This window comes from Chanos chanos, chromosome 3 (genome assembly GCF_902362185.1).
Source record: "Chanos chanos chromosome 3, fChaCha1.1, whole genome shotgun sequence".
NCBI classification, from domain to species: Eukaryota; Metazoa; Chordata; class Actinopteri; order Gonorynchiformes; family Chanidae; genus Chanos; species Chanos chanos.
This window is the reverse complement of record NC_044497.1, coordinates 4,745,001-4,757,500: the sequence shown is the minus strand read 5'-3', so window position 1 is coordinate 4,757,500 and position 12,500 is coordinate 4,745,001.

Below are 12,500 nucleotides of genomic sequence, written 5' to 3'. Positions count from 1 at the left end.
TCATCTTCACACACCACCTACAGAAACACCACTGCAGGAAACTGTAGTTTGATCAATGTTGTCTGTAAACAGGAAACTACAGTTTAATCAATGCTTTATGTAAACAGGAAACTGTAGTTTGATCAGTGTTTTCTGTAAACAGGAAACTGCAGTTTAATCAATCCTTTATGTAAACAGGAAACTGTAGTTTGATCAGTGTTTTCTGTAAACAGGAAACTGCAGCTTAATCAATGCTTTATGTAAACAGGAAACTGTAGTTTAATCAGTGCTTTCTGTAGGCAGGAAAGTGCAGTTTAATCGGTGCTTTTTCCAGAGACACGCAGAATCACGTGTACTACAGAACACGCTGCGTGCCGCTGTATCACAGAATTCTCTTTCATGTCAGTCACTGACTCTCAGAATGATCCGGTCACTGTGAAAGTGGAACAGAAAGAAAAATGCGTATGTGTGTGTGTGTGTGCTGCCATATAAAGAGATTATGAATGAATAAATAAATGCCATTCAGCCTCGTCTGACTCGGGCGTTTTGTCTCTTTGGGCAGATGAATTCCTCAGCTGTGAGGCGACTGCGCTGAAAAGTTTTGACTGTGGGAACATCGTGATTTCTCATCGTCTTTTCGCTTGTGTACGTACTGGGGTGTTCTGAGCGCTGCCGCCTTGTGATTCGGTTGTCACGGAGGTTTCGCCGTTGTCTCAGTAGATCGGTCTTTAATAAGACCTTTTTTCCCCCCCTTGTTGGCTTTTTAACCTCATTAAGCGTGTAAGGATGTGACTTTCTTGGGCTGACTGAAGCTAGTGCTTTATCCCGTCATTCCAAGCTTTGGCAGGTGATTTCTTTTATTGAATATTTTGAGAAATATGACAGACCGTGCAGAGAAGACTGAACTGGAGAGGAATGTGTCTTCGTTTTTTTTCTTTCCTCCTTTTTTTGTAAACCTATTTGACATTTAAAGATTGAATGTTTGGAAATTAAAAGCATGGTAAATCAATGTTGTTTAGAATGTGTGTTTAGATCCTTGTGGAAAATAAATGCTTTTAGTTAAATAAAAAACAAATATTGAAAAAAACCCCAATAAACTTAAAAATTAAAAAATGTTTGAATGACAGATAAAAATGGGTATAGGATTATAGTATCAGTACGGGGAACAGACAGACCTGGGTGACTCACTTACCTGTTTAACTCACCTAACCCACCTATTCAACAGAGCCAATCTTATTACATCAACTGACCAGAGCAGAACTGATGAGCACTCGGTGGTGGCTTTTTAAGTGACTTTATTAGAAGTATCTATATTAAGGATCATCGCTTAATTAATGAACAACGAAACAATTTTTATACAGAGACCGGCAGCAGTGAAAACAGAGAGGAGAAAGGCTGTGTAGTCTGGTACGCCTGTTGATCTGAGTGTGCTGTAGTCGGCCTGTGAGGTGCCTGCTGGCAGCTGTGGGTTGGGCGGACGCTTTGACACACACTAGACCCTTAAACAGGACCCGTCCACTGTCCCCGGCCTTGACGTGACCCTGCGGAGCCTCTCTCTGCGGCCGATGAAAGCTGACAGGAGTTTAGCACTGGTGTCCAGCATGGCCAGATCCTCAGTCCTGCAGGGGCCGGAGCCTGTCGCCCCCCCCCCCACCCACGCACGGAGAGAACCTCCTCTCATTCCACTCTTCCACTCAGCACACACACTCACGCACACACAGACCCACACACATAGACACACACAGACACACACACATAGACAAGACACACACAGACCCACACACACACAGAGACACACACACACACAGACACACACACACACGCAAACACACAGACACACACACACACACACACAGACACACACACGCAGACACACAGACACACACACACGCACACACACACATACACACACACACACACACACAGACGCACACACATAGACACACACACACACACACACAGACACATACACACACACACATACACACACAGAGTTGATGTCCATGGCTGGAAGTGAGCTCTGGCCGGGCAGGTTTGTGTTGTCTGACACACCCAACGGCTTTTCAGCCACGGCAGGAACAGACACACAACAGCAGCCGCTCTCATTCCCTGCTGGCACCGCTGTGTGTGTGTGTGTGTGTGTGTGTGTGTGAGGAGAGAAACTCAGATCAGGTTGTCTCCTGAGGAAGCTACGGTGGCTTTAGGCTGAATCACTGCCACTCTGAGCTGGGAGACAGACAGACAGAGAAAGAGAGAGAGAGACAGAGAGTGAGAGAGAGAGAGAGAGAGATGACGGCATAGACGAGGGGCTGGCGTGTTTCTCTCCTCTGATCCATCTTTCTTCTCCTCCGCTCTGACTCTGTTCTCCTCTGTGTCTCCCTCAGAGGTGGCAAAAGTACACACATTCTAGAAGTACAGATACTTGTGTTAAGAAAGACTCTGGTACAAGTAGAAGCACTGATTCATCTTCTTTGCTCAAGTCAAAGTGAAAAAGTACAGGCTCTGAAACATACTCAAAGTATAAAAGTAAAAAGTAGCCCTTTGAAGGACATTTCTACCGGCTGTTCCTGTGCAAAGCTAACTGTGCCTCACGTCATATTAAAATTAGAAGACTATTAAACCATTCTAACTTCAAATAAATTTAAAAAAACAATACACCGAAAATCACGAACATGAACTTCGCTCCAATGCGCAAATCAGTTTTTAATGTCAGCAACAGAACTCGAAAGATTATGATCAACACGAGAACACACCTCAGGTCTAATTAAGCCTTAAACTCTATTGTTAGAGACTCCCTCATCTCTACAGGACTGCAAACAAACATTTCTCTTAAATAAGGCCAGAGATTGGGAATGTATCGCTGTTCTGCAGCTTCTCCGTTGGCAACGCTGTCTGTGTTTTGTGTCTCCCTGTAGGTGATTTGACTGTTTTGCGTCTCCCTGTGGCTGATTTGAGTGTGTTTTGCGTCTCCCTGTTGGTGATTTGAGTGTGTTTTGCGTCTCCCTGTAGGTGATCTGACTGTTTTGCGTCTCCCTGTAGGTGATTTGAGTGTGTTTTGTGTCTCCCTGTAGGTGATTTGAGTGTGTTTTGTGTCTCCCTGTAAGTGATTTGAGTGTGTTTTGCGTCTCCCTGTAGGTGATTTGAGTGTGTTTTGTGTCTCCCTGTATGTGATTTGAGTGTGTTTTGCACCTCCCTGTAGGTGATTTGAGTGTGTTTTGCGTCTCCCTGTGGCTGATTTGAGTGTGTTTTGTGTCTCCCTGTAGGTCATTTGAGAGTGTTTTGCGTCTCCCTGTAGGTGATTTGAGAGTGTTTTGTGTCTCCCTGTAGGTGATTTGAGTGTGTTTTGCCTCTCCCTGTAGATGATTTGAGTGTGTTTTGCGTCTCCCTGTAAGTGATTTGAGTGTGTTTTGACTCTGTTCTCCTTTGCGTCTTCCTGTAGGTGATTTGAGTGTGTTTTGCGTCTCCCTGTAAGTGATTTGAGTGTGTTTTGACTCTGTTCTCCTTTGCATCTTCCTGTAGGTGATTTGAGAGTGTTTTGACTCTGTTCTCCTCTGCGTCTCCTTGTAGTTGATTTGAGTGTGTTTTGACTCTGTTCTCCTTTGCGTCTCCCTGTAGGTGATTTGAGTGTGTTTTGACTCTGTTGTCCTCTGCATCTCCCTGTAGGTGATTAGACTGTTTTGCGTCTCCCTGTAGGGTGTTTTGAGTGTGTTTTGCGTCTCCCTGTAGGTGATTTGAGTGTTTTGCATCTCCCTGTATGTGATTTGAGTGTGTTTTGCACCTCCCTGTAGTGTGATTTGAGTGTGTTTTGTGTCTCCCTGTAGATGATTTGAGTGTGTTTTGCACCTCCCTGTAGTGTGTTTTGAGTGTGTTTTGCGTCTCCCTGTATGTGATTTGAGTGTGTTTTGCACCTCCCTGTAGTGTGATTTGAGTGTGTTTTGTGTCTCCCTGTAGGTGATTTGACTGTGTTTTGTGTCTCCCTGTAGTGTGATTTGAGTGTGTTTTGTGTCTCCCTGTAGTGTGATTTGACTGTGTTTTGTGTCTCCCTGTAGTGTGATTTGACTGTGTTTTGTGTCTTCCTGTGGCTGATTTAAGTGTGTTTTGTGTCTCCCTGTATGTGATTTGAGTGTGTTTTGCGTCTCCCTGTTGGTGATTTGACTGTGTTTTGCGTCTTCCTGTAGATGATTTGAGTGTGTTTTGTGTCTCCCTGTATGTGATTTGAGTGTGTTTTGTGTCTTCCTGTGGCTGATTTAAGTGTGTTTTGTGTCTCCCTGTATGTGATTTGAGTGTGTTTTGCGTCTCCCTGTTGGTGATTTGACTGTGTTTTGCGTCTCCCTGTAGATGATTTGAGTGTGTTTTGTGTCTCCCTGTAAGTGATTTGACTCTGTTGTCCTCTGCGTCTTCCTGTAAGTGATTTGACTGTGTTTTGCATCTCCCTGTAGGTGATTTGAGTGTGTTTTGCGTCTCCCTGTAGGTGATTTGAGTGTGTTTTGCGTCTCCCTGTAGGTGATCTGAGTGTGTTTTGCGTCTCCCTGTAGGTGATTTGAGTGTGTTTTGCGTCTCCCTGTAAGTGATTTGACTCTGTTGTCCTCTGCGTCTCCCTGTAAGTGATTTTACTCTGTTGTCCTCTGCGTCTTCCTGTAGGTGATTTGAGTGTGTTTTGCGTCTCCCTGTAGGTGATTTGAGTGTGTTTTGTGTCTCCCTGTAGGTGATTTGAGTGTGTTTTGTGTCTCCCTGTGGGTGATTTGACTGTTTGCGTCTCCCTGTAGGTGATTTGAGTGTGTTTTGCGTCTCCCTGTAGGTGATTTGAGTGTGTTTTGCATCTCCCTGTAAGTGATTTGACTCTGTTGTCCTCTGCGTCTCCCTGTAAGTGATTTGACTGTGTTTTGCGTCTCCCTGTAGGTGATTTGAGTGTGTTTTGTGTCTCCCTGTAGATGATTTGAGTGTGTTTTGCATCTCCCTGTAGTGTGTTTTGAAGTAAACTGTGCTCTGTTCTGGCCCTGACACAGCGATGAGTGATCTGATGAGTGTGTGACTCACGGCCTTTATCAGCCCTGGGTCTCAACTTTAACATCAACATTAATGAGGAATACATTATTAATATCATCAGTTCAGCTGTGTTAATAGCCTTGAACAAGCAATCCTTTACTCTATTATTTACAGTGAAAAAAGCAAACAACTCTACACCTCCAAAAGAATATAGCAGCAGAGTAACACATTTATAAATCAGTTCTTTAAAAATGTGTTGTAGCTGACATGGTAGGGTCTTACACAACAGCACTATAAACATGACTCTTTGTCTGTTTGGGGTGTGTGTGTGTGTGAGTGTGTGTGTCCACCTGTTTGGAGTAACCTGCCTAAGTACCCATATCATTGCCTCAGTTACTCGTCCAAGCAGCATGAAATTCCATCACTGTACGTGATATACCATACTGACACAGCTGGCCAACTGTGACATGCTTGTCCCCTCGTAACACGGAACAAGCAAACAAACAAACAAGTAAACAAACAAATACTGAATCTAAATCATATTCGAAAGAGCACCGTTTGACAGCTGCAACAGTCACAAGGGAAGATTTGTGTGTGTGTGTGTTGGGGTGGGGGGGAGGACACCCCAAACAGATAAAAAAAAGGAATCGAGAGAGAGAGAGAGAGAGAGAGAGAGAAGAGGGGGATATTTACAGGACACACGAGAGCAGATGCGGAGCTGTGTTGATTGAGCAGATGAGATGTGGAAACAGTGAGTTCTTTGTGCCGCAGACGGATTCCAACACTGCTCTAACCTTCCACGCCAAAACCACGCTTCCAAAAGCAGCTTTGATTACGAGGCAGTGTGGCGCCCGGGGGTGCCACGCGGGCCGCGGTACGCGTTCAAAGGGCCCGGGCCGTTTGTCAGAGAGCCCGGGCTCGGGAGGGTGAGACGCCGGATCATCACGATAACACGGGAAAAGAGGTGGAGATGGTCGGTGTAGTTAATGAGACGTGTGAAGGCATCTCCTGATAAGCACCCTCTCTTTCTTTCTCTCTCTCTCTCTCTGTCCTTCTCTCCCCATCTTTCTCTCATCTCCAGACAAAAGCCCCGCTTTGTGGCGCGCTCTCCGGGGGCCAAATGTCGATTTCACGCAGGCCTCTGGCGTATGTGTTTTTTCAAAGGCATCAGTGATCAGCTGTGTGTCATGTGAACTTAAATTTAGCCTAGAAAGAGGATGTGTCTTAACGGGGCCCGACGACCAGGCCTCTTACCTCATCATTCATCTGCTGACAGACGTTGTGAAGATTCATGAGTCCTGGAGGTTAACGCGAGAGGAAGGACCGTCCCCACACCGCTCCGTGCAGTCGGCCGCGGTTCTCTCGCCGTCTTTGGATCCTCAAGGCCAGAAGGTCTCTCTCTCTCTCTCTCTCTCTCTCTCTCTCTCTCTCTCTCCCGCTCTCCGCGCACTCCCCGGAGAAGACGCGATCTGTCTGAGGGGTGTATGGAGTCATCGTTAAACTCCTCCAAACGAAGCTACCACGGCCCACATGTTCCAGCACACTGTGCGCCTCTCGTTTTCGTGTTTAGAGGGCACTATCAGAAATACCGAAGAAGGAAAAAAACAAAACAAAACGAAACAAAACAAAACAAAACCTAATTGGTTCCACAGTAAGCATTTTCACCAGTACAGCAGTAAATGTAGTCACCCAGAGAGGAGATTTTCTCTGGGTCTGTTTTTTTTAATATTTTCGCCGTGTTTGTATCTCCAATTCTCCACATCAGCCGTAGGTTTAAAATTCACTACGGAGATGCATGAGTAATACCATAATAATGTGATGTATACAATCTATAAGCAGGGTAAAATAAAGCAGAATAAACACTAAGTGTCTGGAAACTTCACCCGAATAAAAATGTTCCAACGACAGAGGCGCAGAACTGAGTTAACTGAAACACTGTGGTACAGTCACAGGGCCCAGAGGAGACCCCAGCTGGCATCTTTCCAAACTGCACCTCCCTTTCCTACCCACCCCTCCTCCTGGACCCATCCGAGTCTTGTCATGTTGGGGTGGAGGGGTATTGGGGCGGGGGGGGGGGGGGGGGGGGGGGGGGGGGGGGGGGTTTGAGTGGTAACCAGCGTGTTCCAGCTTCATGCCCCGAGAACTGGATGAAGTCAGTGAGCGATGAAGCCAGCAGGGTCGTCCAGGACACGCTCACGCAGGACTGAAATGTGCTCTTCCGGTCCATAAGCATGCCCCATCAAGGTTAATCCATTAGAGACAGGCCGACTGGCTGCCACAAACCAGCTGGCCTGGACAGAGGCCCTGAAACAGTACAGAGCATCACTCTTCAGCATCAGGAGTCAAACACCACCTCTGGACTGACAGAGCTCTGAACATGGAGATCAGGAGTCAAACACCACCTCTAGACTGACAGAGCCCTGGACACAGAGATCAGGAGTCAAACACCACCTCTAGACTGACAGACCACCTCTAGACGACAGAGCTCTGAACATGGAGAGGAGCACTTCCGATAGACTCGTGACTCACTCCAGCTCTTTAGCACCGTGACTGTCGTTTGAGTCTTTTATTATTTTCACACACCGGTTTGAAGTGTATGCTCACTGAAGGATATGTTTTTCACATTTTCATTCGTTTCCGTTACACACCGTACACAGAATGCGGTACTTTGTGGACTTTTCACGAATGGCTTTCCTTCTAATCTTCAACATTTCATGGCTTTGAGATGTTGTTCAGTTACGATATTAAAAACACTTGTACGTAACTTGATGCGCATAAGCACAGCGGTCGAAAATTGTCAATGACGTGCTCCGTTTAGATCTGATAAAAGGTTTTTAACAGTTCCTCCAGTAGGTATCAGTTTGTTAAGATGAGAGTTATATTTTATTTGAGTATCCAGTGCCTTGCTTGCGGAGACGGAAGGTCAGTTAGATAACCATTTCATCCCATTTAACGACATCAGCTTTTGTTTTTTTGTTTTTTTTTTTCTTTCTTTCCTCCCCTGTCACATCCTCATGTTTTCATCTCTCTCTCTTTCATTAGGGAAACGTGACAAGATGGGAGGTGACCAGAGCTGAAAGTGGAACTCGAATTTCACTCCAGGTTTAAATAAATTAGTCACCCCGTATTAAAAAAAAAGCGAATTATAATGCCACGCAAATTAAAAATTCACAGCCCGAGTGAGAGGAATGCAGATGAGTTGAGGAGATATGCTAATGAGGATACAGTTTCGAATTTTCGTTTTTTTTTTTTTTTTTTTTAAACCGGTGGTCATTACACGGGAAGCTACGGGCGCTGACCCCTCTCTGCCCCTTACGCATTACACACCAGTCCAAGAATAGGACTGGAGGCACGACTCCTCTCTCTCTCTCTCTCTCTCTCTCTCTCTCTCTCTCTCTCTCCAGATTGCCTCTGGAGACCTGAGAGAGCTTTTTAAAAAGGATTTTCTTTGTCATGGGGTTTCAGTTGCAATTATTTTAAGTATCAGTTCACACTGCAGCCCAGAGCCCAGTCCTGTCCCTCCTATCAGAAAACATTAAGACAGGGGAACACGGTGAAGTTTAGTGGCAAGACCTCTGGGGCAGGGAGAGCGCCTGGCCGGTGCGGGTGGCTGAGGATAGAGATTGCCCTGTTTGTTACATAGATTTTATACGGAAATCTGTATAAGGGAGGACACAGGGACAGGGCCGCCATTAAGGCTCCTGTGGGTTACGGGAGAGCGCGACGTGGCCATTTACAATCCACGCGTTTGAATGAAACTGAACTATCAAGAGCTGTCCATCCGACATTGTGGCTCTGGTGATCCCGAATAGACGAGTGCTTGATGACATCGTGAAAAGTCAGAATCTCTTTTCTGGTCCAATCATGTATCAGTTCGACAACACATCTCCTACCAAAAAACAACAGTGTGATCCCAGTAATACAGACCCATATGAACAGAAATAAGAAGACCTCTTGACTTTCTCCTCGACTGAAGCACGGAATCTTTCACAAGTCTTTTTCTCTGCCGTGTCCTCCACCCTACCCCCCCCACCCCCCACCCCCTTCCATTCCCCTACTCAACCTCTGCCGACCCCCCCAGGGCCAAATCCGCAGCCTCCTGAACGACTGCCCAGGCTCACACATGGTGCCCTCTGCAGAGAAACGCTCCTTCGCTCGCTCGCTCGTTTCGTTTCGTTTGGCGGAGGAGGAGCGGAACTGAGCTTCGAGCAGCTGAGGCAGGTTTGTGGAGACGGGCAGATGATTCTAGAACAGTCTGTCATCCATGTGTGAGTAAAGAAAGAAAGAAAAAATGAAAAAAGAGAGGTGCCACCTCTGTGCCTCAGGTCACACACATGTACTTTACCACCTTTGGCCCAATCAGCCCCGCCCCCCCCACCCCTCCGACCGATGAAAGTGAGCGAACGCATCTCCTGAGCAAAACTCCTGAGCACGCACGCACACACACACACACGCACGCACACACCTGGGCTTCTTGTGCAGTGCAGTGGCATGGCTCTACTTGCATCCAGGCAAAAACACAACACACACACACACACATACGCACTCATAATTACAGAGTAAAGACAGACAGCGTGAAGTGACAGTATAGTTATCTTATAGCCACTGAATGATAGGACTTTCATCACTGCCTTCGCCTTTGATTCTGTCACTCCGCGATGACATTAGCGGGCACTTAAAACGTTTAAAAAAAAAAAAAAAAAAGAAATTAAATGAGACAAAACAAAATAAAACAAAAAAGAAAACGTTCACATTCACCTCTGAAGTACACCATACGCCGTACAGGAACGCAACTCGTGGCAACGGTTTGCGGCATTTCCACAGAACTAAAAGACAACATCCGCAAACAAATGAATCAAACCTTTCCCCTCAGCTTCAGTCTTAGTTTCCAAAGTCAGAGCTAATGTCTGGGTGTATATCTCAGGACAGCCCCCCCCCCCCCCCCCCCCCCGTTCCTTCCTTTTTATATCCGCAGTGGTGTAATTACAGGAGACAATCAGATGTCATCATTGTGGGTGAATGGTAAAGTTGCCACCGTCTGTCAGGGCCCGATAACGAAACAGCTGTCATAACCGTTTACGCTGTGCTAATGTGCCCTGCGTGTTGTTGATTGTTTGGTTGAATCAATCAGGGACGTTGAGTTTTTTCTTCGGCTCAGCGTCACGTTACGGGATGCAGCGTTCATCTCCCTATCTCCTTAACGAGACGTAACGAAGCGTTGGTGAAAACTTAACGCTGTGGGGTGACGTGACGTTAACTCGATGCGAACGCAGTCGCAGAGGTAGTTATGGAAACTTTAACGCGGGAGAGGAAAGGGAGAACTCGAGGCGGCTTCCTCCACAATCTTTCCCTTTTCACGTCTTTTCCTGCATTTAATGCGCCCCTAGCTCTGTTACCACGCATTCTCAGAGGACCTCCTGTTCCGCTGAGGTGTCACCAACCAGATGCTCGACCGCCTTGGGCGGGAAACGCTCGCCGCCCGCCCTTCCTCTCCCACAATTCCCCGCGGCCCTAACAGGGTGGCAATAGGTGGTCCCGCGCCGCGAATCAAAACGGCTTTCCGAGAGCAGAGGTCGCCGCAAAACTCCCGCTGATGCCCCTAAAACACTTCACCTTTGCCCCCCTCCGGGGCTCCAGAGGGCAGAGCAAATTAATTCGGCCCTGACCGCGGGGCCAGGGTGAGCAGAACGGCGGTTTGGTTAAATGGCCCACCTCTGCGGAGAGAGGCACCGCTGACTGCTGAGCGGAGAAGAGAACGCACTGCTAATTGGGCTTCCTTTCGCTACCTGCTGTGGATTCCAACAGTCCTCCATATTCATCAGCGGCTCCGGGTCGGCAAGTCCGCGGGGCCTACGCCATCTGAGCCACGGCGTCGAACGACTTTCAGATCGCGCAGTTCTGAAACAGCACCGACTCTGTGTGTGTGTGTACGTGCGGCCTAAGCCGTTTGAAGACTGACTTGAACTTCAGTGGGTCACACTTAAGTTAACTTTTGAGTTTTGAAACAACTTTTCAATCTTAGCCATCGCCGGGAGTCTTGAGCGTTTATTGAATTGTGCGATTCGTTCAGGTTGTGAGGCTAGCCTACTGCCACTCATTCTCTAGCACACCTCTGCATTAGCAATACTTCACTCTGCCTTTAAACATGTCATAGATTACATCCCCAATTAAACTTAACGAGGACAGAAATACACAAGCCGCACAGAGGAGGCTCTGTCTCCTATCTCCCTTTATCTGGTCACACGCTCTGTTCCAATGACTCCGCGATTTGTTTTTCCCCTCTCCGGCGTGCATTTCCACAAACACACATGGCTTTGTTCCACGGCTGTTTCTCAACGGACGCTCTAAATGTCAAAAGCGAATTCTTTGAATTCTGCAGAGGGGACGTGTCATTGACAGAGCAGGACACAGAAGAGGGGGGGGGGGGCGGGGTGTATTAAGGTTGGGGGTGGGTGGGGGGGGTGGGGAGTGAGGACTCGTGAGACGATGCTTAATAGCTTTGCTTCTTTTTTTTTTCTCTTCTTCTTTTTTAACTCCGTTTTTATTTATTGGCAAAGAACCACGCCATGTTGACATTGAAGAACACAAACCTCGGCTTGGGAAAAAAAAGCAGACATTCCATAAAGAGGGCTTAAGGGAAGGAAAAACAATAAAAAAAGAACAGAGGGCTTTTTCTCTTTTCTTTTCTTTTCTTTTTTTGGGAAACAGCATATGCACGGCAGATCGAGCGACCTGCCATAAGACGTCGGTCCGTTTCAAACTTTCATTATCAAAGGATTTTCCACAAACTCAGGGGCAAGGGACACACACATTCCAGCACATATTGGCCACATGGAGTGTGTACGTGTATGTGTGTGTTTGTGTGTGTGTGTGAGTGAGAGCGTGCATGATGGACCCGATATGGCTAACATACCTGTTTCAGACAGATTTCATATTTTAGAAACACACACACACAGAGTTTCAGACAGCCTATTTAATAGTACTTTACTGTATGTCTGGTTTGAAACATAATCCGATGACATGAATATTCCCACAGATGTTCATATCTCCAATTGTAACATTAATGTTGGAGAGAAAAAAAAAAAAAAAAAGCCAGTCGGGATGCGGCTCTAACCACTCGACGCTCTGAAGTGGCAGACTCTTAAACAGCATCACAGGACAGTCAGACCCAGAGCTGAGTGTGTGTCTTCAGGCTGCGCGCGCGTGTGTGTGCGTGCGTGTATGTGTGTGTGCGTGTGTCACAGGAGGATTTCCCAGCCCAGAGGTCCGCTGAAGGGGACTGCGGGTAAAATGACACACAATAGCCTGGATGTCCCTCAGAGCGACTGTCGACTGAGAGAGCGAGAGCGAGAGCAAGAGAGAGAGAGAGAGAGAGAGAGAGAGAGAGAGAGAGAGAGAGAGAGAGAGAGAGAATAAGAGAGAGGGAGAGAGAGAGAGAGAGAGAGAATAAGAGAGAGAGAGAGAGAGAATAAGAGAGAGAGAGAGAGAGAGAGAGAGAGAATAAGAGAGAGAGAGAGAGAGAGAGAGAGAGAGAG